The sequence below is a fragment of the Coturnix japonica genome, chromosome 14 (assembly GCF_054131305.1).
Source record: "Coturnix japonica strain WE chromosome 14, WE-NBRP24, whole genome shotgun sequence".
Classification (NCBI taxonomy): domain Eukaryota; kingdom Metazoa; phylum Chordata; class Aves; order Galliformes; family Phasianidae; genus Coturnix; species Coturnix japonica.
The window spans coordinates 8,019,523-8,044,248 of NC_140676.1; positions in this window are offsets into that span (position 1 = coordinate 8,019,523).

The following is a 24,726-nucleotide window of genomic DNA, read 5'->3' on the forward strand; positions in this document are numbered from 1 at the left end:
CTAGTTCTTCCAGTCTAATAAATTTCCATCTCATAAAAGCTACACAAAACTTTATTGGTAGTGTCATAAGATGCCATATAATTACAGGCTTATTTTTTTTATTTACGTACAAACTTAGAACTTGAATGTAGGCTTTCTAGGTTTATTTTCAAATTCATTTTGGTGATTTACCACAACTCTTTCCTAAGCAGGCCTCTAGTTAATAAGCCTTCACATATGGCCTGACTTTCTAAAGGGCCCATTAGCAAAGAAAGAAAGAAAAAAAAAGAAAAGAAATTCCATTACTGTTTTCATGCTTTTTCATTGAACCATCACTGCATTTGCTCGCAATAACTCCAAAGGAGGATTATAAAAGTGCTTTCCCAGAACACATACTAAAAGGAAAGGAGCTCCAAACCTGGAGAGTATCTGAAAAGGGCCTCTTATGAAGTGAATTCTCCCATGCAGCCCTTTGAAATGTTTTGCCTGGTCAAGTTGCTGGGCCTCCACATACAATTACCTATTACTGCAGCTTATCCTCAATACTTTCAGCAGCCCATCACAGCAGTAATTAGTGAAAGCCTTACTGCACATCTTCGTATTGGTAACAGATCCATTCGCGGGATCCTACTTCAGTTCAGACCAAGCCTAAACAATTTTCACTTTCTTAACATATCTTCACTGCATGTGGGCTTTTGAAGAGCCACATGCTAGCTACTTCACTGCAGTACAACTTAAAAAAGCTCTCCAGATATTAAGGCTTCAGAGATCAGTATTGTGGTCCTGTTTAACAAACTGAAAATGTTTCCTATTTGTAAGCAACATGTGCATAAACCAAACCACTCTAAAAAGTAAATATTCATTCATTGTGTATACTAGGAGATCTGAATGAAGTAAGAGTAAGAACTACCATCTGCACTGTTTACCATTAGAAAACATCATAATAAACACTACCTGGTTTCAAAACAACCAGCCAGAAAGAACACTTCAGAAGGGCTCAGAGGGAAGAGTTGGGAACAAAAGTTTCTGTATCAAGTTGTAGCAAAAACAGTGATGTAGCAAGTTTCTTATTTCTCTACTTTGATGTTAAGAGCCACCAAATTCTTACAGGGATTTTACTTGAAAATAAGTACTTGCACATCATCAGCTACCTATATCACTGAGAATCCCAAGTCTTCTTGTTGCTTTATTCCCATGCATGAATAAACAAAAGGAAGACAAGAAACATCGCCAGACATGCAAGGAGCCCTAAAGAATCATGAATTGAACCAGAAATCCAGAACATAATGGGATCCCTGCACATGTTCAGTTTTTGCACTAAAACCTTAAGGAATGTCACAATACACCTTAAGCCACATTACTTCAGGGAAGAAAATAAACAAAACTCCACTGTTTGACAGCCACACGACATCTAAAAAGCAGAACTGGAAAATCCACAGAGGCTGAAGAACTGCCAAGGGAAACAGTGGAATTTGCTAGAAGCTTTGAATTGCAAATGCAAGGGGAAATCCTCTTCTGGAAAATATATTCAGACTCTATATTCAGAGCACATGAATGCCAAAAGAAATCTGACACCTCTCTTTTTCACCTTTTGTTTTCTTACCCTCTTTTTCTAACTCACTACTACACTCTTGCTTCTTTTTCATTAACCGAGCATTGCCATTGCCACAACTTTTCTGAGATTGTGAAGTAGCCATAGAACATTTGTCCTGCAAAAAGGAAGGGCTTTGTTTTTCCCAGGGGACAAGGAAAGCCCTGAAAAACTCCTCACACCAGGAGTTGTCCCAAAACAACTCTTCCCTTGTACACAGATCTGATACTGGTGTTTGCTGCCAACACGGATCTTCATTTGTTTTATCCTCATTTAGGCCATCCTTCAGAAAGTATCTCACTATTGTAATGGAAAAGGCCATGAATAATCCTATCACAGAATTGTAGGGGTTGGAAGGGACCTCCAGAGATCAGAGTCCAACCCCCCTGCCAAAGCAGGCGCCCTACACCACATCACACAGGTAGGCATTTAGGCAGGTCTTGAATATCTCCAGAGAAGGAGACTCCACCACCACCTATAAGCTCAGGTGCTGCACATCACTATCATGGTTCAACCCAGTCCCTAGCACCAGCTGAAGCTAGTTGGAAAGCTCCATGAACCAGGGAAAATTTGCAGTGCAAGCCTCAAAAGCAGCACTTCAAGCCATTAATATGGATATAGATAAATGAAGAGTGTATTTAGCTTAATCTCAATATCTTTATGACATGGCTGTCCAAAAGAACTAAGATAAAGAGCAGAGTAAGTTCCTTCCTCACTAAGATGGTAGTATGCCTCCAAGCACCAATAAGTTCTCACCCACAAATTCATCCTGCACTGAAGAAGTTAACAACAGCCTTCACATTATCATCACTAACTGCAGATTTCTTAAAACACAACCAGGAGTTCCAAAACTGCAGCCCAACGCAATTGCACATGTGTTTCCCATCAGTGACTAATGGTTACCTTGTTGCTGTGAAAAGTTATTTGCAGATTCTGACAGTGCTTGGAAATGGAGGGGCAGTACAGCTTTCAGCAGCTGTGTTTGTAGGACAATCAGTTACGCAGCCATATAAGCACACTGTGAGCTTTATCACATTTGTAGGCACACAGTGCATTAAGTCATACTGTAGTATAACCTCCCCTATGAATGATAATTTCTGCACATAGTTTTGGCTAAATAAATTTAAACCAAGTTCCTAGAACTTCAGTTGTGACTCCTCGTGAAAGCACAAAGCACCTTGATGTTAGGAACTAACAGACTGCTCCTGGGAGATATAGTACAGGATATCCCAACCAAAGTAGACCACCTGAAAGGCACCTGTAGACAAACCACTCCTTCCTTTGCCCAGCCACAGAAAAACAGAAATTAAGTTTATTCCTGCTTTCACTAGCAGACCAGGGAAATGCCTGGTGCTCATGCCAGGGATAAAAAGTGGGACATGCATATGCACCAGCAATCAGACCTATATTAACTAGACATTATTGTTTGGTTTTGTGACCAGAAGAACTAGGATGCAATTGTATCTGTCAAAAAGATCCCACCAATGTAGCTGAAGAAGAGGGTGTTCTTTCTGCTTACTTAACACAAAGGTTTCCATACCATATGAAAGGAACCAAAATGCCATGAGCTACCTCAGCCACTAAACTCTGAAAACCTTTCTTGTTTTTAAAAGGGATTCAGAGGAATCTGAATGTTGTAAGGGGAGAAACAAGAGAACTTTGACCTCTGCAAATTTTTCTCTACTGTTGTAAGTTTGTAAACTAGAACTGAAGGAAATTACTTTCTGGAATAAGAAGACACATGGCCAGCTTCTCAGATCATTACACATACATGATTTCCTTAATCAAACATTTTAGAGATTACAGAGAAGCTTACAGAGTTTCCATAGCATATGTGTTTTAAATTGCAAACAGACTATGAAAATACCTACAGAGGTCATCTCTTCATACCACATTTTTTGGAAAAAACCTACACTTTTCTATCTAGGTAGATTAAGCATTAATCTGTCTTCAAGGAAAAAGAAAAAAAAAAAAAGATTAATGTCACATGCTAAAGACAAGAGTGCCACAGGGCAAAACCTACTATAGGCTCAATTCATCCTCCCCAAGATCAGCAGCAGAGAAAACCCCAGGCCCTCTCCCTGTATTTAGGGCACAAGTACCAGAAGAGGAGCAGCAGCAAACTTGACTCTTCTATTTTCCATCTAGTGGTTCCTTGGGCAACCTCTGCCCCAACCCTCCTTTTGGCTAGGGGAGCCATAGCTACAACAGCTGCTTCTAATCAGCTTCTCAGTCACAGCTGAGGAAAGTAATTAAGCCCTTCATTAGCTCTTTGCAGAGGATGGCTTCTAAGGCACACGTGTATCCCATCTCATCACCAAACACCAAATAACCTGTGTCAGACATGGAGAACATGACTTTAATCAGAGTCCTTAAATTTTAAACCTATGTGAAGCAGTCACTTTTCACCAAGAAAACCTAACAAAAGACACAGTCCTGGCCACAGCAAAGTCAGCTTTGCCCCATTCACTCCTGATGAGGAACACCAGAGTTCTTCATGTATGTCTATATAGGCCAGGATCCAAGGTGGATGTAGGCCACTATTATCCTTCTTTGCTTGTATCAGCATTACACCAACCTGAAAGTTAATCATTTCCCATTCAGATACACTTCCATCCAAATATCTTAAAACACCTCTCAAACAACAATTAATTAACCTCTGCATCCTCCTTCAAGGTGTGCACATGTAGGCAGAGGAGCAGGTTTATGTGTGAATTACAAGCCATACCAGGGAGCAGCTGGAAGGCAGCACAGCCTATTCCTCCTCTTCATTCCCACCACCCACTGTGCCTGCAGAGTGGCTGCATATACAGTTTATAGTTGACAGAAGCAGACTCTGGGAGATTACACATTGTAAAACACGGATGTGGCAAAGCCAAAAAGAAGGTCATAGTGCACTGGGGATGCAGCTCTAATTAAAAATAATAAGGCAGGTCCGTTCTTTAACTTTCCTCATGCTTCCGCTGAGGATGAAAAAGAGAACTGGTATTTCTGCAGCAACAAGGCTGCATTCTTAGCTTCTTCACCCTTAAGGAAGACTCCAATTATTCACTTTATTATTTTTACATTATATATATAGGGAGCACTAAATTCCTCAGATAAAAGTATGTCTGTGTGCCAAATTTTGATAGGCAATTTTTACAATCAGAAAGATTGGTGGAAGGGCAGTACAGGAGTATAACAGCAAAGGGAAGAGAGCAAATGGAACGGTATTACAAAGGAAAAGCACTCACCCATCTCTGAAGACCTCGGCTCACAGGAAGAATCTCCAACCAGAAAACCTTCCTTGCTGGCAGTCAGCCCTTAAATGAGGTCTAAGAGAGGTGCAACCAGGCTGCACCCCTTCTAGTCCCACAGCTGAATTGCCTTCACCTGTGCTCCCAGGGCTGACTGGGTCTTTTCCCCAGCTGCTCAATCAGTGGTTCAGGCCATGACTCAACAGTTACCATGCAGCAATCTATGCACATTACCAGCATGTAACAAAGTAGCTCTTCCAAAAGGTTGAGCACTCTACAGAATAACACAAAAGAACACAAAAGAAGTATTATATTGTCAAGGGAAAATATGGGGACTACAACATGGATTCAGCAGATCCCTGGGCAGATACCACAACCCAAAGCTGCCATCCTGCTGCTCTGCACTCTGCAGCACAGCCAGGTCTCTGACTCTCCAAAGGAGCCAGTTCAGCTCTGAACCTGCAGATAACCGCTCTCCTGGTTTGCTGCGTTGGTTTTCAGTCTCAACACCCTGCTCAGGACCCAGGCTGAGCACCCTCAAACATTTTCCAGCTCAGGAGGGGATTTAATTCAAGGTTGTCTTTCCTAAGGATAACACCTACTGTCATAACTCAAAACGATAACATTGTCCTCTAGTCCGTGGATTTTCACATAACTCTTAAAAATGAAAAAGAGGTTTTCAGCTGCTTTCCTTCCAGCTCCTATTGTCTTTACCTTCCTGAGATAGATTTGTTAGGTAATGCAAGATAATCACCAGTTGTCGAGATAATTGTCATCTACTCCAGATAATTTCTATCTTCTCAACCTTTGCTACTTCCCTGCATGCATACAGATGTTTAGGAACTCGACTATAATGTGTCTTTTTTTTTGTTTGCCATCACATGGAACAGGATGCAGGTGTGGGAAGGGATTTCCAGCCAGTCTCCTTGTAGCTGTGGTACCCTTCAGCTTTTTATTTTTTCTGTGCATATCTCTCAGCAGGCTGCCAACAAAAGACAAAATCAAGTGGCAGACTGTGGGGCAAATGCATCCCAAGCGTTGTGCTGCGGTGCTATAGAAACTTTGCTGCACTTTGGTTGTTCTTGTGCATCACTGTAAAAGATGGGCAAAGCAGTCCAGCCAGCCCCAATGCTCTGACTGTGTAGTCCTGTATTTACTTCAGATTTTCCCTTTCGGAAGGTAATTTACTTGGACAAAGAGGTGTCTTTGTCTCACCCTCGGTTATGAAATTCAAATGACAGCCCTTTGCCTTAGGTGCTGCTTCTGCTTTTCCTGTCTGCTTCTTTCATTTCTCCTCCCTGCTGCTACACTGGAGTGAATAATGCATTTTTTAGAGAATTTCCATGGATTAGGTTTCCAATTAATTCAAGGCAATTTTACAGACTCCGCCAGTTCAGGTTGCTAAAATTCACTAGGAATTATTCGGGTGGGGTGAGGGGGTTTCCTATATTTTTTTTTCCTCCAGATTAACTACAAGAATATAGCGGAAAGAAGTTAGTTATTCATTTTTACATGTGAGTGTGTGCCATCAGCACTCATAGGATTTGTTTCAGCACAAACTGAATGCACAAATTACACTCCCTTCCTTTCTAAAAGGCCCAAACATGGTTTCACACCAACTGACAGTGGTAGTAATTAATGCAGAGGACCCCTGGGGTCTTTTAACCTCCTTTCTCAGCTTTTGATGGCTGAGACAGCCACAACCTGTGTGCCATTTAACTATCTATAAAACGGAGGGGGAAAAAGCATTTAAACACGACACTGAGTTTTCTTTAAACTCTCTAATGAGCTCTAGATAAAGCGCCAAGACTTTTACTGAGGATTTTAAGGAAGGCTTTTTTTCCTCTCGGCTGTTCTCCCTAAGGCAGAGTATTTCTGTCTTCTCACAGGCAGTCAAATTCTAGGAACAGCTTCCACAAAAACCAGGAGATCTGATGGTGTGCAGTGGGATCACACAGTAAAGATGTGCTGTAGGACCGTTTTATCCCTTTCATCAGCTTGGTGGCTGTCTCTATTCACCAGCAAGATTGTGACAAGTGCTTTCCCTTCACTTTGTTTGTTCATTTACTGCAAACCTCAGGATAATTCAGCATTATTTGGTCAGTTTTATGGCACTTTGCTTAATTTATCACTAGGAGAAGTAGTGATAACTGTGGTTGGACCTGGGGTTGGGAACTCTGTTTTGCCACCAAACTGTAATACTGGGCAAATCACACAACCTTCTTAAGCCCAGGACTCTTTGTACTGCATGAGAAAGGAAGCATCCCCCTGGCAAAGCATTTCAATATCCTCTAACAATGGTCGGCCATTAGAGGACCAGGGAGAATTTGCTTTTAGCTTTATTTTCATTTCCAGTTCAGAGATTTCAAATTGCCAGTATTGAGGCAGCTTACTGCTAAACAATCTAATATATTGTATATTACAAAGTAACCTCCCCAAAATACATATGCTAAAGACATGACGCAGATGCAAAATGCTCTCATTCCCTTGAATTAAGCCTGCCCATACAAGAGCTCTGCCAGACAGACAGACCCCAGAAAAGGCAGCTGACAGCCAAACCCCACTCTGACTCATGTCTGCCTCCAGGACTGCATGGCAGGGGGAAATGTTTTAGCACAAACCACCAAAAAACGTGGGTTTCACCTGACAGCCCAGAACAAAGCCATGTCAAGGGCAGCAGTTCCCTGCTTTGCCACCCAAGCTTCCTTGCAGCACCCTGGGCTTCATGGTGTCCCTACGGGTATCTGCTCATGCATGACCACAAAGCCTCATCCTATCAGATTCTCTGTGCTAGTAAACAGGTGAACTGGTTTAGGAGGAGCAGGAGCTGCTCAAGAACGGCACACACCTTCACTTCTCTCAGTGTTTTGTCAAGTGTCTGAAATTCCTTGTTAAGGCTGGGAGGAAGGATCCTTTTAAAATACAGCCATCTCTGGTTAATGATGAGATCAGAGGAGCAGCAGTGCTCTAAGCTCTATATTCCTTTTATTTATATAATGCTCTGATTTGCAGAAACTGCTTTATAGAAAATTCTGACACAACCTCTCCCTGGAGATGAGGATAATTTAAGATTCTGCATCTGAAGCTAATTAAACATAAGAAACAGCAGGTGAATAAATTGATTTTCCCATTTTGTGGTTTTGAGAAAAAGAAAATCAAGAAGAAAAAAAAAAAAATAGAACTGAAAGAAATACCTGTGCCTTTCTGGTAGAATTATTTCATTTTAAAAAGAAGTTAGTTATGCTTTCCTACCCAAAGTGAAATGTTTTGAAAGTCTGAAAAGCTTCCAGCTATAAAATGGTTTTATATGTTAAAATGCTCCCCTCCTTCAGCTTCTAAATTTTGGCTGAAACAATTCCCCAAGTCTACCCAAACTTCTGAGTATTTCAGTCTCCAGGAACTTCATTTATGCAGTGAAGTCACTTTACTTGGAAAGCTTTTAAACTTTTAGTCTTGTTAATGGCAGAACAACTACTATGCGCTGACACAGTTAAACCGTCTATTATTTATTTATTGTGATCTACACTTTAAAAAGTGTTTCATGTTCTAACTGTCCAATCTGAGATATCTTCCTGAGATGTAGCTTTCACAAATTCAGAAAGCTTCCCTTATAAGAAACTGGAGCCAGCTGACCTGTGCCTACGCCTGTGTTTTGGATGTAGCTCAGAAGCAAGCCCCCACCTGAACCCAGGCACTGTTCCACGGATCAAACCAGCACACAGCCTTGTTTGATTCAGTTCAGAAAAGTAAGAACTGGAATTTTGTCTTCCAGTGTGAACCGATTTACGAGGATATGGGGCTTGAGCCAATAGCTGCCTACTTGAGCAACCTCATATCACAGTGGTGAAATGCACTCCAAGAGACCATAATGAATTTATTCTGAAGAAAAGTCTCCAAAATACATGCAGTACTGCAGTGGTATTGTAGTAGATGCGGAATTCTCACAACAACTTCTTTAATCAACTGATCTGCTCCAATTGCACTGATTTATTTGCTAATGTGGCCATAGCATGAAGACACCTCCTGGTGAACATCACAAAATTCTAACAAATCACAAAGAGTTCCTGAAATTAAAAGCAATAAAAGAGAGCAGTTTTCAAGATGAATTGAAATAAAACAGGAAGGATAATGCAGTAAACTCATGAAATTATTGAACTTATATTTCTTCATAGTGGTTTCTTGGTCAGGGCAGGGCCTAATAACGTCCTGCATTAGTATGAAGGCAGAGATGTCTCAGTCACACTTTGAGGTGATTTTAGGTAATCCTTGCAGAGAAAACCACCTCGCTGCTAACTAATTTCATCAAGATTTCTACCAGCAGAGAGGCTGCAAAATCAGACTGCATCTGAGAAGCAGAAAAACGCCATCAATTTAATAGTAAAGTATTATTTTTCTATGAGTGTTCCTTTAAAAGTTAGCATAGTAACTGTGAATGCAGCTCAGTATTTTTTAATATGACTTCACACAGCAGAATCTTGGCTGGAAAAAATCTATGACATTGTAAGTATTCATTACAAATACACTATCTGAAAATCTACCAAAAATTTTTGGAGCCGTTGTGTTGACATAGCACTATAATTATGTCAACATCTCAGTTAGTAAAAGGAAAGATGTTATTCAGCTTTACTCCAAAACACTGCTGTCACAGTGAAGTCTACCACTGCAGGAAGACTACATTTTTAAGATGTTGAAAAAGTTTTCAAAATCATCAAACTTGTGATCAAAAGGGAGAGACATGGTAGATGTCTTAGCCACACCCAGGGTTTTTAGTGCAGATATGATGAGACACAACACAGCGGGCTTTGCAGTAACATGGTCCTTATGTTTGCAGGTGAGACCCCCATGGATGCTGACGGAGAAGAGAGTACAGCAGTCATGTTGTATGGAAAATGATGTCTGACAGCTCAGCCATCCAAGGAATTTGCTTGTAGCTAATCCTGAAAGGTTTGTGCCACTAAATGTATGGCTGAACCTCAGTTTCTACAACACATAAAAAAGAATCAGGAGAAAAGTTGGCATCTGATCAAACTTTCCTGTCTTATTATTTCCAGTAAGTGGGACTGTGGTGCAAAGGCATGGAAGCTGAAAGTCCTCAGGAGTTGTTTTATGACTGTAGTTTGTTTCTGTAGCTTACAAAAAATTTCAGCTGAGCTTCACTTCCACTCTTCCACTACAGTTTTCTTCATTTACTTTTGCCCTGTAAAAGTGTATGTATGAGTGCATGCATGGATGCAGCAGTGAAAAATAAGCTAATTCTAGCTAATGTGGGAGTCCTAATCAGCAAAAGATATCTCCTTCAGCATCAACACCACTGTTAACCCTCTATGCATTTCTTCTACAACTATGTCTATGAACCAATAGTTTCTTCTTTTTCTGTTTATCACATTATGAAAACAACAGAAAAAATACTTGAAGTTAGAATTAAATATGCCTTCTAATTAAAGCTTTACTGCTTTCTTAGAAAAGATACAAGGGCTGCCCCATGATTAGATAAAGAGCTGCCTACACTATAAATGTGTACTGCTGGCCAGGAGAAGTCATGCATCTAATCCTTTTGTGTGACACAACTTGCAAAGTGAGAAGCATAAAGCCTAGATAATACTTAAGACCTATTTTAAGAACTTCAGTACTGAACAAGTTGGATATACAGTGGGTAAGTGTCCCACAGAGCCTTACTGTTTCCAAAGACAAATCTTCCAGTACTGCAGAAGACATTTTGAAGCAGTTTAGATGATAGAAAGTATTGAAGGAATTAAGAATGTCCCTGCCTCAGGATCTGATCCAACCCTGAGTCTGAAGTCCTGCTTTTTCAAGCATGCTATTAATTCAACCATTAGCAATTGCCATTAGCTTCTATCTGTACCAAAGTTAAATGTAACTCATTCCCAGGGGTGTAGACAGGACTGCACTGCTGGTATTGGTAAGCTCATCGGTCCACTGATGTTCTATAACCATAATTCTGTAGCACAATGCCAGATAATAATAGAATTTGATTTCTGTAGTTACTTTGTACCATTTCACACACAAAGCAGACATGTCTCCTACCATGCCTTATAAAACATGAAACCAGTGTTTATGCCTGACAACCAAAGAGATCTACAGAAGGTTTAAGGGGTTTTTGTTTGTTTGTTTGCTTGCTTTATGGAGAGAAGTAGAAATTTTACTTCCAGAAAAACTATGAATAAAGTAAATGAGATTTGCAGTCCTGCATTCAGGGCCAGAAGACTTTATGGTTTCCTCTGGAGTGTCATGTCACCTTCCCTAGTCTTATAATCTGTCTTACAAATAGTCTAAGTGTATGCTGGAAGAAACTCTAATTTGGGGCAGCTGGAATGAATATTTTGGATAAGGCTTTAATACTGGCTACCAAAAACTTGGGTCTTTTCCTAAGTGTTCATGAAAACATGAGCAAGTGTTCTTGAGACTATTCCAAAATCAAGTTTATTTACTTTAATGATTAGAATTAAATGTGCAGAGAACGGTTCTTGCACGAGTGGGGTGGGGGTGTTATAAAACAGAGCAGCTTTCAACATTTATAAATCAAACATAAGGGCTGTATCCATAACAAACCTTTCTAAATTCCTCAGGACAGTGTTTGCAGAGTATGTAACATACCAGATCTCCAGCTCATGCTCACACCTTAAGTGATTGATCAATACTAAACAATGAAGTTTCCAGTTATTCTAAATATGCTTTGTTCTTGACAAGGTGTAACATATTAATGGAAGGGTACAGGATTTTCATATTAAGAAGTAATGCTGTGAAGTTCCGCAGTTTTAAAGCTTATCATTCTAGCTGTACAAGAGGCAAGCTAGATCTGGAAGCTGTGTAGGACTGTTTGAGAAACCTGTGTAGTCATTTGGAACTGTAGTGGGTGTTCCTTCCTGAAGACAATTTCACATGCACCACATTTGGGCATATTACTTAAGTAATGAATAACAGAAGGAAAATGGGTTTTTTAAAAGTTGCAAGCAGTTATTGGAAGCTCTACTTAGAACACCAGTTTGACACTGAAGAGATACCAGTGCTGATGGAATCATCACAAATTTAACAAAACATACATCTAAATGCCAGACTAAGATGTATTGTCTAAATGTATGGGATCCCAGCTTAACACAGCTTTCCAAGGCCTTAGGAAAACACCTGTGTCAGTCTCTTTCGTGTGTGAAATGAAACATCATTCATTTTCTTCTGAGAGAGAGAATCAGGGAGATGAGAAGATCTGTATGTTCCTAAAGATTGATTGCAAATTGTGAACACTACCTATGTGATAGACAATTGTTGCAAGTGTATGCATTATTTTATCTAGTACTGCAATTGCTCAAAAGTGAAGGTGATAGTATTAATCAGGAGACAAGGACATAGAAGTTCTGACAGGAGAACTGGATGGCTGAAATGTAATGCTCAGTAAGTGCTGCAGAAAATCCCTTTTCTTTCTGGAGAGGGAGGATGCTCACAAAAAATAAAGTTCTGAGGTATATCCTAAGAGATACACTTTCTGGCCTTGTTCTAAGACTTGAAGGCTAAAACATACATGTCTTTGTGTATTTATATGTATGCTAAAATAGGAATTATGCTTTTCCAGCTTAAATTTATCTTTCTTATCATTATACATCCTCAAGCTTTCATTGTGGAAAGCATCTTCGCCATGAGAAGGAAGCCATGGCCCTCATTGCTCTACAACAGAACTCCTCCACTTAGTATTAGCAGCTCCCCTTTTCAGGCATCAGCTTCATAAAACAAGATATACACATATCCGTGTGTATATTTAAGACTCCACTCTAATATTCTTTATTAGCCTTTAGGAGTAGAAATATGAAGTAAATACAGGACTGTGCCCAATTCACCTCAATTCTGATAGAAAACCAAAAGGATTCAGCCAAGTTATTAAATGAAATAATGCTGAAATAGTCAGTGACTGTGGATAAATTTTTAAAAATATTTGTTTCATGGCTTAAAATAAACTAATAAATAGAAGTGTAAAGTTCCTTCTTTCAATGCTTCATAATGGAAAACCCCAAAACTGAGGAAAAGTTTTCACCAAATTTAACAAACAAAAAAGAACCTAATTTTAATCCAGTGACAATGAAGTAAAGCATCCATAATTCTGTTCAACTCTGCTTGATGTGAAGGCTTTATTTTGTGATCATTTTAGTGCATAAACCCTGATGAATAATGGAATTTTCAAAAAAGAACCCCTATTGAGTCAAGCTTCATTGACATCTGACTGGTAGTCCAAAAGCCTGCAGAGAGGGTCCAAAGCAATGCATCATAGCCTCCCAGCAGGTCATTAAGGCATTACCCAATTAGAAAGCAAGGCTACGGGGCGACATTGTTCACAGCAGAGCAAACATAATTGATTTTTATTTCAACTGGGGGGAGAACCTCCTTACTGAAGAGCTTTAGCATAATTTCTTATTTAGGAGAGGTTTAAAGAGATTTGTGCTAGAGTATTTAATTCCAAACCCTGGGACAGTCTCTGGCAATGTGTATAAATTAAGAGGCAGTTGACTTCACTCATTCATATACAAAATAGAGACTCGCCTGTTGCTCAAAAGTAGCATGAAAATTTCTGAGCAATGGCATCCAACACCAGCTGTGCGGGGCATAGCACTTGGGCCCTCACAACCTTTAAATGGCTCACACAGCCAACAGCAAGCCAGTTTCCTAGTTTAAGAGTCATGTCCTATGCATTTTAAAGTGCTAATACACCAGGCAGTCAAGAGCTCCTTAAGAGCACTGTGCAGATGGAATTTGCTCCCAAGACATCTTTATCACTATCTATCTCCTCTTCATTGTAATCTCTCCCAACTGGAAATTTTTTATCCCCTTTTTCATGGGCACCACAGGGTAGGACTGTGCAGAGACAGCCAGCCTGCCTGCAGCAAGAGCGGCTCCTAAGGAATGACAGCTTGAATTGTCCCAATTTACAGCATCACCATAACGCAATGGAAAATGTTACCTCTGATACCTCTCATAAGAAACCTGCATTACCACTGAATACGATTAACACGATGCCTTTTCTCATCTTAAACCACGTAAGACCAAAAAGTCCTTCTGAAGGCACCAAACTCCAGCTTTTGAACAAAATAGATCATAAACCATACAAAGAACACTTATTTTAATTTACTAACAATTACTGTTTCAGTGGCAACAAGTAACTTTTCAGAAGAGGCTTTTTTTTTTTTTCCTGTAGACTTCACATTTAAATCCACTTGAGAACATAGAGCTGGAAAACGCTATAAAATCCTCTCTTTTTACAAGACCCAAAGCAACACAACAAAAATTTTTACTGGAAATATTTGTAGATTACTATCTCCAAACTATTTATACAGTGGACTTCAAAAAATGTATTTTCCTGTAGTCCTTTTACTTCAGTGCAAAGTAATTGCTATCTTAAAACACCAAATTCCTCAGCTGCAAAGGCATCAGTCCAAGAAGCAATGAACCTCATGTGCTGTGTCTATACCCAAGAATCACGTGATTCATGTCTCTGATTTTCTATTTTCCATCATGTTTCCAACAAAAATAATTATCATTTTCAACTTGACATATGCCTTAAACACTCGGTTTTTATACTTAGTTAAAGAAAAACATTGAAAAAAAATTTACATGGCATTTTCATTTCCAAGTCTGCAGCAATACAGTGACAATTTTATTCCCCTCAGTTGTTCACAGCACTACTTCTCTATCTCAGTTAAGTGCTACCCTGAAATACTAAGAAAGCAAAGACATGGTGTAAATAATTTTTATAAACACTTATGTACTCAGATACATCACAAAGCTAGAAGCAGCAATGGCAATTTAGCAGTCATCTGTCTTAGCACAGCACTTTGAGCCCCAGGCACAGATTGCCACCCCTCAGTGTTAGTCACGAAGCCAACACACATCAAAGAAGCAATCACTGCCCCTGAAAACTTCCCCTGTAAAATTTATGCTCAAGACCAGCTGTTGATGAGTTTATCCATATATTCACAATTTTGTTCCCCTTTTTTAATGTTGGGAACAACATCAATTTTTACTGTTATACACATAAACACAAGTATAAAATTTCAGCAGTGACAGCAATATACCATGCTGCTGCTCAGTCAAGTAGCAATGGACCTAATGAGCTTCTCTGAGGGCTGCCAAGGCACATCCAGTGCCCAGCTCACAACAGGACTGCCTTCTCTCTTCCTCTTGTGTTGGAAGATCTACAGCTAACACCAGCTTCTGTAGACATTTTACCACAGATAAACTTACTGACAACTGGCAGTCAGAAGGGTTATTCAAATACACACATTTAATTAACTGACGGAAGGATCTGGTTCTTTCATCACATGAATACTAATAAAAACACTACATATGAAATATTTGTGACAGAAACCACCAGTGCACAAAGTATTGTGGCTGTTTATGTTAGTTATATCTACAGGCTTGCTACTTATACCCCAAACTATTCCAATTACAGTGGTTTCTGGGAAATGCTCACTGTTTCCACCAGCAGACGAGTAAAAATACTGCAGAGCCATCAGTACTGCAGGTGGTTTGGTAACAAATAAATTAGATCCACACATATCCAAAGACAGGTAACGATTAAGCCAAACCTTACTCTGAAAACCTATTGTCTGAGTTAGTGGTTCTCTACCCTTCTCAGTTTGTGATGTTCTATTATTATTATTTTCTAGCTGTAATAAGGACCCCTAAGTATAGAATACTAAACAGCTTGGGTTTTTTAGGGTCATTATCTTTGTCATGTACCACTTAGAACCCATTATCAATAGTGGGGTTTGTAGCCCCAAGTTTAGCCACCCATGGTCAGGTGGGTACATTTAAAGTACAAAAAGTAAGAGTACAATGGGTAGGCCAGAGGATGTGGGAAGAAAGACCTCACATGCTAAAAGCCAGACACGGGTAGAGCATTACACCCTTTCCAGGCTGTAGAAGAATAAATGGAACAGTTTACATCTGGAATTAATAGGTCTCCTGACTTAATGAAAATAGGCAATACTTGCTTTTGTATGCTAGGTTAGAGTGTTTGGATTTGTAATGAGGAAAGTAAGTGAAGCATACACTGTACATTGCCATGTTCTCCCACAGGTGTGTGATGTGTGGGCTGGAGAAAACAGACTAATTTTAGAACTTTCACCTTGTTAAATGTTCCTGGAGTTTAACTTTGTAATAGGAGACATGCTGATACTACAGTCTTTGAACATTCCTCACCAGTGAGAAAACAGAGGGAAATGGTCTGAGAATTCAGTACTTAAAATGATAACTATAAATTATACTGTAACTTCAGCCGTTTTAAAATGCTTATTTTACTGGAGGATGTAGAGCAAGGCTGTGTTTTTCTCCAAGGAAGAAATGCTGTAGTTCACCACAGTAAATCCACATGCTGGCACTGAAGTTCACAAACAACGATTATTTAGTCTATAAAATCCTTCCATAATATTCAGTAAATGGTGTAGTTGAATTCTTAAAAAGAAGTCTTAGAAAACCATTTTAAGTCTCCCTTTTTACATAGTACCTTACATACTAGTTAATCTTCTATAGCCTTTTATTCATATGCTTCACCAACTAGCTACGTGCTCATGGTTTGACAAGAATAGGCATAGGATAGTTGCACACACTGTATTTATCATGCTTATTTATGTCTATACCAATTGAGAAACTAATTTCCAAAATGAGACACAAGAGGAAGAGTGACTTGAACATAAAGAAGCTCTAAGAACTGTTGCCCAGGGAAGGAACAGTTTTATGAACATCTGAAGAACTCATGAAAGGTCATCTCTAAGAGCACCCCCACCCAGTGCTTCAAGAGCAGTGCTGGAGGCGGAAAGCCAGAGCACCAAGTTGCATTACAGTCAAGAGGCCAAAAACTTGCTTCATTTATTTGCTGTCGTTCTGCCAAGCATTTTGCCTGAAACAGAAGAACTCGTTTCCTAAAAGCAAACTTCATATAGCCCTGAGATTCCTTCTCAGATCTAAACCCATCCTGAAGGATCCAAAGTCACCCAAAACAATGTTCTGAGTTGCAGCATTTATCCAGCCTCACCATTATGAGGCTCCAAAGCTACCAGATAAACAAAATAAAAATTAAAATGTTAACCTTCACTCATTTCTGCAGCGTTCCATGAAAATCTTGGTACTATACTACTTTAACTCTACTGATTTAAGACACATAGCATCCATTAATTTTATGTAGAGCAACAAACTACAGGCTGTGTTGAACTACTTAACTCCACATTAAGACACAAATAATGAAATCTAATCATAGGATACTAGTAGTAATAAAAGGAAAGAACACTCTTTTCTTTAGCTTAGTAGAGTAAAATCAAAGAGATGGGCCAGTAGTGATTATTGTTGACCATGGAATCAGACTCCCTTTAAATGGCACAATAAGGTCTGTCCTGTAGCTCCATGGAAAGTAGATGGCACAGTAATTACCCAGGCCTGCAAGCGTTTGAACCTGCAGTGCCATGTTCAAAGTTCATTGATGTCAAGGCACATCTGTTGTGCGCCTTGAGCTTTAAACGAGGTCCATAAACATGAAGCTTGAAAGTGGTCAAAAGTCAGATGGAGCCATAAATGAAAACAGTCAAGAATACTCACCTAAAATCATTTCAGGCTTGAGTGCGTGCAAAGAGGTCAGACCTTACTCAAGGATGTATCAGAAAATGATGTACAACTCTTTGCATTTGTACATTTTCAGAAACTGGCATGTTGTTCCATATTCTATCATAAATTAGAAAGCACAGCTGAGATAGCATTTCTTCCAAATTCCCAGCTCTTCCTAAACTTCCACCTTATAGCTGATCAACTTTTCCCCTTAGAGTTATTACAGCTCTATAAGCATTTCAGTCATTTACAACTGTAAAGAAGTGGTCAGTGTGACATTTATCTGCACATCATTTTTTGCATTTTATACTTTCCATGTTCCACAGCCAGATTTGGGATGATGCACGGGAAGATACTTGAGGAGAATAGACTTTAAAAAGCTACCACTACGGAAACTGATACACTTTTTAACTTTTAGGTACAGGTTAGTGAATTTTGTCCATTTGATGAGAAATATATTATGCACCCAGGAGTCTATTCATTTACATCACAAGAAGTATTGAAATAAATTTTTAAGCTATGATACCTTCAAAGACATTCAGGAAACTTGCTACTGTGTCTGGGCAGTTTAATGAAGCTTGCATATTTCAATAAATTATTCATTGGGATTTATTTTCCATAACTAAACATCACAAAAATTACTGATAAATCTAGTGAAATCTGACAGCTGAAAACATCTGTCCTTCCATGCTTATACATCTTAATTTTTCTCTTTCACTTTGTCTTTATTTCTCAAAATTAACTATGCCAAATGGCTTAACGATACAGTATATTTGATTGATGCCATGCAAAATAAAACTGTATGGCATACTATACATTTAGAAAGGATACAGAACATAGTTTCCAAGGCTGAAGTTGTCTTGGTAAAAACTCTGGCTTTTTATGCTTACGGCTAATGAATTTATCTCCTGAAATAAATGTATTTTTTGGACTTGGATCAATGCATGCCTTAATTAAAACCATGTTTCCATATGAGCATCTAACAAGAACACATGAAGGACCTATTTAAATTGGAATAGTATAAACCTGTACGGCTTTTAAAGCTAACTGCTTCCAGGTGCAAAGAGAATAGAGGTTTAATGCTGTTTCCATCTTAATGCTTGAATGCCTTTGTTCTTGAAAGTGTAAGGTTTCCCTCATTCTCAGTTTTACGACTGCAGGTTTCTATGTTGCATAACACCATATAACAGAGCACCAAAGGGCTTAGTTTTATTGTTTCGCTTCATTTTATTGACTGCATGTTTTATTCAGCTAATATGTGCCACAGAGGCAGGCAGTAACATCTCAATTACAACACCAATGCTCTTCCTTCTCTGTAAATGACCAGCTTCAATCTGCACTTTATTATATTCACATGCAGATGTTAAAAAGTAAGAAAAGAGTGATGAAGGACGTCAGAGTTGAAGCAAGACTTTTAAAGCATTCTGGTTGGAAAAGCTTTTTTCCCAGGTAATCCTCTAAAGACAAGCACATTCCAGCATATGATATTAATGCCATGGCAAGCCACCAACCACCAGCAACTATTGCAAAGAAATGGGTGTGAGAAAGTTCAAATCTAAATAAAAATCCCTCCAGAGTTTGATCAGAACTGGATCTGGTATTGCACTTTACTCATTTCTACTATTGTGCATCCCTGTTGGAGAGCCAAAGAGATTTTGGCAGCGCAACAAGTATACAAGCAAGAAATTGGCACTCTCAACAGCTTATTCAATGTCCTGAATATTAAGGTTTGTTTTACTAAGAAGGGAATGCTGAACAGGATGACATTAGGAGTCTTCATTGTCCTTTTTGTAATGCCATTGGATTTTTTTCATTCCCACAAGGGCAAAGAAACAGACTGGCTTAACATTAGAGGCAGATAAAAACTTTCCCTGTTAAACAGAGATACACTGAGCTGGTGGGGCGTCCACCTGTTGGTATGGGGAATAGGTGGGAAGAAAATGAGAAAAAAATCCAATAATCCATTAATTAAAGAAACGTCATTGCTTTGCAAGTGGAGCAGTAATCAAAGAGAATCAAAAAGAACTCCTTTATTTTATCTAAAGGCAGCCAGCTCTGACAATGCAGCAGCATCAATCAGTTCAGCATGAGTCCAGGTCCTGCTAATGGACTTGAAAGTTTAACGTCTGGTTTTCTGGCCACTGACAAACAGCCAGATACCAACAACTGCCAGAAATCACTGTCCCACATCCAGCAAAGGGACAATAAATGTTGGAAGAAGTGGCTTTCTCTGCCTTCCCATAGGAAATGGCTGTGAGCCAGCAATGTTCCTGAAGAGACAGAGTCATTTTCCAACTACAGACTAGGAAATAATCTTTACGCTGTTTCAGAGAGATTAATAAATATTTCAGCTGAGTTGTTTATGCTGCATTGTAAGCATTCCAGAAAAATGATAACTTTGTGTTGAGTTTATAAAGAACTATTCAATAGTTATTCAGCTATTCAATACCTAGCTCAGTCATAGGCAACCAGAAACAGCTAGATGTGTTTGCAGTGATGCTTCATGCCAGTGTGACAACAGTGAGAAAGAAGGATTTCTTTTTAGTCTCCTGTAAAGGGTAGCTTATTACACAGACATTTCTCTGTCTGCAAAGGAAAAACCTGGCTCTGCTTTTTCACGTTTTGATTTCAGCATACATCACTCTTCTACTATGCTGGCCATTTTTTGTCCAGCTCTTGTTTCCAAGTAGAAATGACCTGCTCAAGATGATTCTTAGCAACAAAGTCACAGCGAGGAGTCCAGGCACCAGTGTATATTCCGCATACAGAACACATCAGGTCTGTCACTCCACTCACGTGCTAGATCCAGAGGATTTACTACTGCAGGAGAAAGGGAAAAGATGTTGTGCCAACCCTACAAGATGTGCATTTCCTTCAAGGTGTTACCACAGCTTTTGCTCCTGCTGTGGCCCCAGGAGCCAGTATATGGGCGGAGACCTTACAGGAGCAGCATGCACTCTGATCTCACCCCACTCACCAAATGAGAGAGCTTTGAGCTGATACTCAAGTCTAAGCAGAACCTAGATGGGAAACTTTTATCCCACTTTTACACAGTTTCAGTCTGAAAGGCCAATATCAACTTGCATCTTCAAGGAGGCATTCTGCACAAGACAGTCTGTGGAAATCCCAAGTCTTATAGCATAACGACAACCCCAATAAATAGACAGGAGGCATTTGAAGCAAAACAGTTGCACAGTGAGGTGCTTCATATCAAGTAAGGAAGATGATTGGAGTCTGGAAGACTGTCAGAGGAAAGAGAGAAAGATAGAGTCCCTATAGAGCCACGCGGAGGCCAGAAGCCCTTCACATTGTCCATAAGCAGTGTGTATAAGAGCAATGTGCAGCAACATTGGAACCCAGCATGACGTGGGTCTCAACTTCAAAGTCCCATTTGGGACAGCTTCATAGATCAAGTTGCTCTGACATTACTGTTGTTTATGATTATTTATTGAGTACCAACAATATCTGAAACTGTACAAAGAACAAATAGTGAGCCCCTTTCCAAAAATGGAAACAATCAGGCTTTGTACGAGAATCCTGAAATCCACCCAAATAAAAGGCTTCGGTCTCTGAGACTGCTAATTCAGCACGTATCATGAGCAATAAATTCACTTCAGAAGTTCTGGAGATCAGTGTTTGCTCTTTGACAGCTTACTCCTATCCAGAAGTTATAAACCAGAGAATGAAATTAAACAGTTTCAGCCTCCCTCCCTACCTCAAATCCTCCAGTTTCTGTTTTGCCAAAGAATGTAAAAATAGAGTCAATATCTTTAACATCCAAATATGATTTCTTCCCTGGATTTTATGGCCATATAAAGATACTATCTTTCACGTCTGGGCTGGTTGCTCTGCTAATGTAGATCAGCGTCACACCACAAAAGCCAATTCAACTTCATGGATCGAAATCAAAATCATGGTACAGTATGAACCTATGAATTTTTCTGAATGGAAAAAAAAGAAAAAGAAAAAAAGAAAAAAAAAAAAAAAGGTTGCAAGGTTTAATGATTCAACACATTTACTCCCTGCTGATAGAAAGAAAAACTATCATTCCAACTGTACGTGGTACATAATAAATTATTGTTATTGAACTTTCATGTTAAATCCCCAGTAATCTCAGTTCTGTTCTGTGGTGAAAACTATACTGCAGCTCTGCTACTGATAACATCATAAATACAGCACTACAATAACTAATACTGCCCTGCTATGACACAATGCAAATTAAGAACATGATTAACAAAACCTGAAGTGGATGCATGTGTCAAGTCTCACTAGAGGAAATTGTGCTTTTTTCAGTGTTTTACTGCTACACTCCCATGACTATCACAAAAACACAGTTTTCAGCTCTGTATCACCATGCTGTACAGCTTGATATTATACAAATAGAAAACCTGTTACTCTATCCTATGCTTTATACACAGGAAGTCTCTTTAACCACTACAGTATTTGTCATTTGTTAATATGTCCAGTATTATCTTCATAAATTTATTTAAACAGTTGTGGAGTTTTGTATCATTCTGCTGAATCAGGTGGAAAACAAACAAACAAAAAAAAATGTATTAACAAAACACTTTCAAGTTAGTGACATTTTAATACAAGGAAAGATGTCCTTTGAAGAATCATTCAAAGAAAGCTCAATCTTCTCCTATTAGAGACCTTCCCCTTTGCTAGTATACACAACAGACAGGAAGCCATGTGGCTGGACAGGACTTTTTAAGGTGGACATCACAGCGGCTGTCTTACTGTGACATTTTTACTCTCAGATTGGGAGAAGAGGCACCAGCCATCAAGAGATCTGGACTCATTCACCAGCACTGCTAAATAATTTGGTACCAATTAATCCCAAAGACTAAGGCTGGAAGAGAAGCCTTGTGGAGCTCATTCTAGCCTTTTCTTTTGCCTGGGAAAAGAAAGAAAAGCTGTGATAGGACTTTATGGGTTCTGTTTTCTTCCCTCTTACAAGAGATGCATTCTTAATCCATTTTGCTAGCACAAGTGGGTATATGTTTATACCTATTGCCTGAAGGAAACACACACCAACACACTCAGCCACCAATTCCCCTTTTATAACTAGTTATACATGCCCTTAAGTAGTCAGGAAAAGAAGCCGTGCAGAAAAGACCACTCAAAGGCATCTCGTGAATAGCTAGAGCTGTGAGCTTAATAAAAACTCTTTCCCACCACAAAGCACAGCTTACAGCATCGTGTTCAAAATATTTCTTCATATATACTCTAGGTGAATTTCTGGTCCCACTGAAGCCTTTCACTTCAGTGGGGTGTATTTCACCTTTTGTGTTTCATTGCAAATTGTTAGGAAAAAGAATAAATTGCACTCTGTTAAATCCAGGCATGGTAATAATCAACAAATTCTTTTTGAAAAGAAACAAATACTACTGGGAGATCTCTTTGCATCTAGCTCAAGTCTTACAGAGGTTTTTGTTGCATTTTTAAAAGGTGTTCTAAAAGTTATTTTCTGATCTACTTTTTGCATTCCTGGATGGTTTCACTGCATTTATTATCAAACCAACTGCAAGAAGAAAAAACAAACAGGGAAAAGGCAATTAAGGGACCAGATTTAAAAGCCTTTCACAATCATCCACTTAAAAGACCACACTGTTTAGCTAGCTTGTCCAAATTTACAGTGTAGCAAAAGCAATAATCTCCATCACTACTGCTTATAGTCCCTGCCAAACTGAAAGCAATGTTTCCATTGACTTCTGTATGCAGATCAGTTCCTGGAAAAGAGGGATTGCATTTCAGTGTCAGAACTGTTAGACAAATGGCTGTAAACACTGAGATGGAGATATCCTTTCTCTTCAGGTTAAGTTATTTTGCCACAAACAGATCATTTGAAGTCTGTAGCTCCATGGTATTGAGACAACCCATCCATCTTTCAAAGCAGATTTGAGTGAATTGCAAATGACACGTCGCATAACTGAAGCCAAATGTTCAAAATTCCCCTTGATGTTGGTACCACACATCCTGCCTTCAGTCATATGTCTGAACACATTCCTAGCAAGCTTAAGCAGAGTATACTTTATAGAGTCAGACTATGAAAAACTGTGACAATGGTGCCATTGGAGGAGGTCCAGGGGGCCATGAAGATGATTGGAGAGTTGGAGCACCATCTATGAAGAAAGACTGAGGAAGCTGCACTTGTTTAGCTTGGAGAGAAGGCTCTAAAGAGACCTCACTGTGTCTTATAAGGGAGCTCATAAGCAGAAGGGGGATGACTCTGATATTAATAAGTGGGAAGGGCTTTAAATTAAATGAGGGCGAATTTAGGTTAGATGTTATGAAGAAACTCTTTACTCAGGTAGTGGCGAGGCCTGAGCACAGGCTGCCCAGAGAAGCTATAGATATCCCCATTCCTGGAGGTGCCCAAGGCCAGGTTAGACTAAGCCCTGAGCAACCTAAGATGGGGAGGAGTGGGGAGGGTGAGGTCAGCCAGCCCATTACAGGGGCTTGGGACTGGATGGGTTTAAAGGTCTCTTCTAACCCATGTTCTATAATTCTATGAATGCAACACAAAGTTCCTGTTTTAGAAACGAGTCAGTAACGTGTGCTGAAACCCTCAGGTTTCTTCTCTCCAACTCTGCGCTGTCTGTAAGCCTTCCATCTTGTAGTTCCTCCACAATACCTTCATTTAGATATTGTCATTCTATCACAGTATTCCATGCAATTAAAAATGCTTCCAGTCTATCACTTCTTTATCACAAAACATGTTGGTGTTTATACACCATCCAGCAATCCAAATACAAAAATTGACCTAATCCATTCTTCCACCATTCTCACAACCAGCTAACAGATACACAGAACCACCACTTGCTTTCCTTCCACCCAACCCTTGGACAATCCTCTGTTGACTTATAGTCCTCACCAGGAAATCTGGGAGCCAGTTTTCTGTAGACTATAGATTTTCATTGGTGAAAGAAATATATGCCATCAGCACAAGAGAGACTGGAAGTATAGTACACCCTCGTCAGTCAGCACTAATGCTTAGAATAATTATTCAACATGTTATTCATGTTTAACACCAAGCTGGCACCCTCACCCCGGTTACAAAGGTAAATGAAGGCTAGAAGGGTCCTGGGAAACTCTGGAGCTAATGTTTAAGATCTTGGCACCATCTGCTCCTTCCAGAGAGCTAAAATTAATAAAGAACTCATCACATCCCTGCTGAGTGCAGGAATGCCAGCACACAGCTCCTGAGAGAAGCACGCAGCTTTCATCCATATTTTAGCCCTGTTGATATATAGTTTCTGCCAGCTTTCTAGGGTATGGAAATTTGAGGCATAGAAAGAATGGATGTGAGGTAAGAGGTGG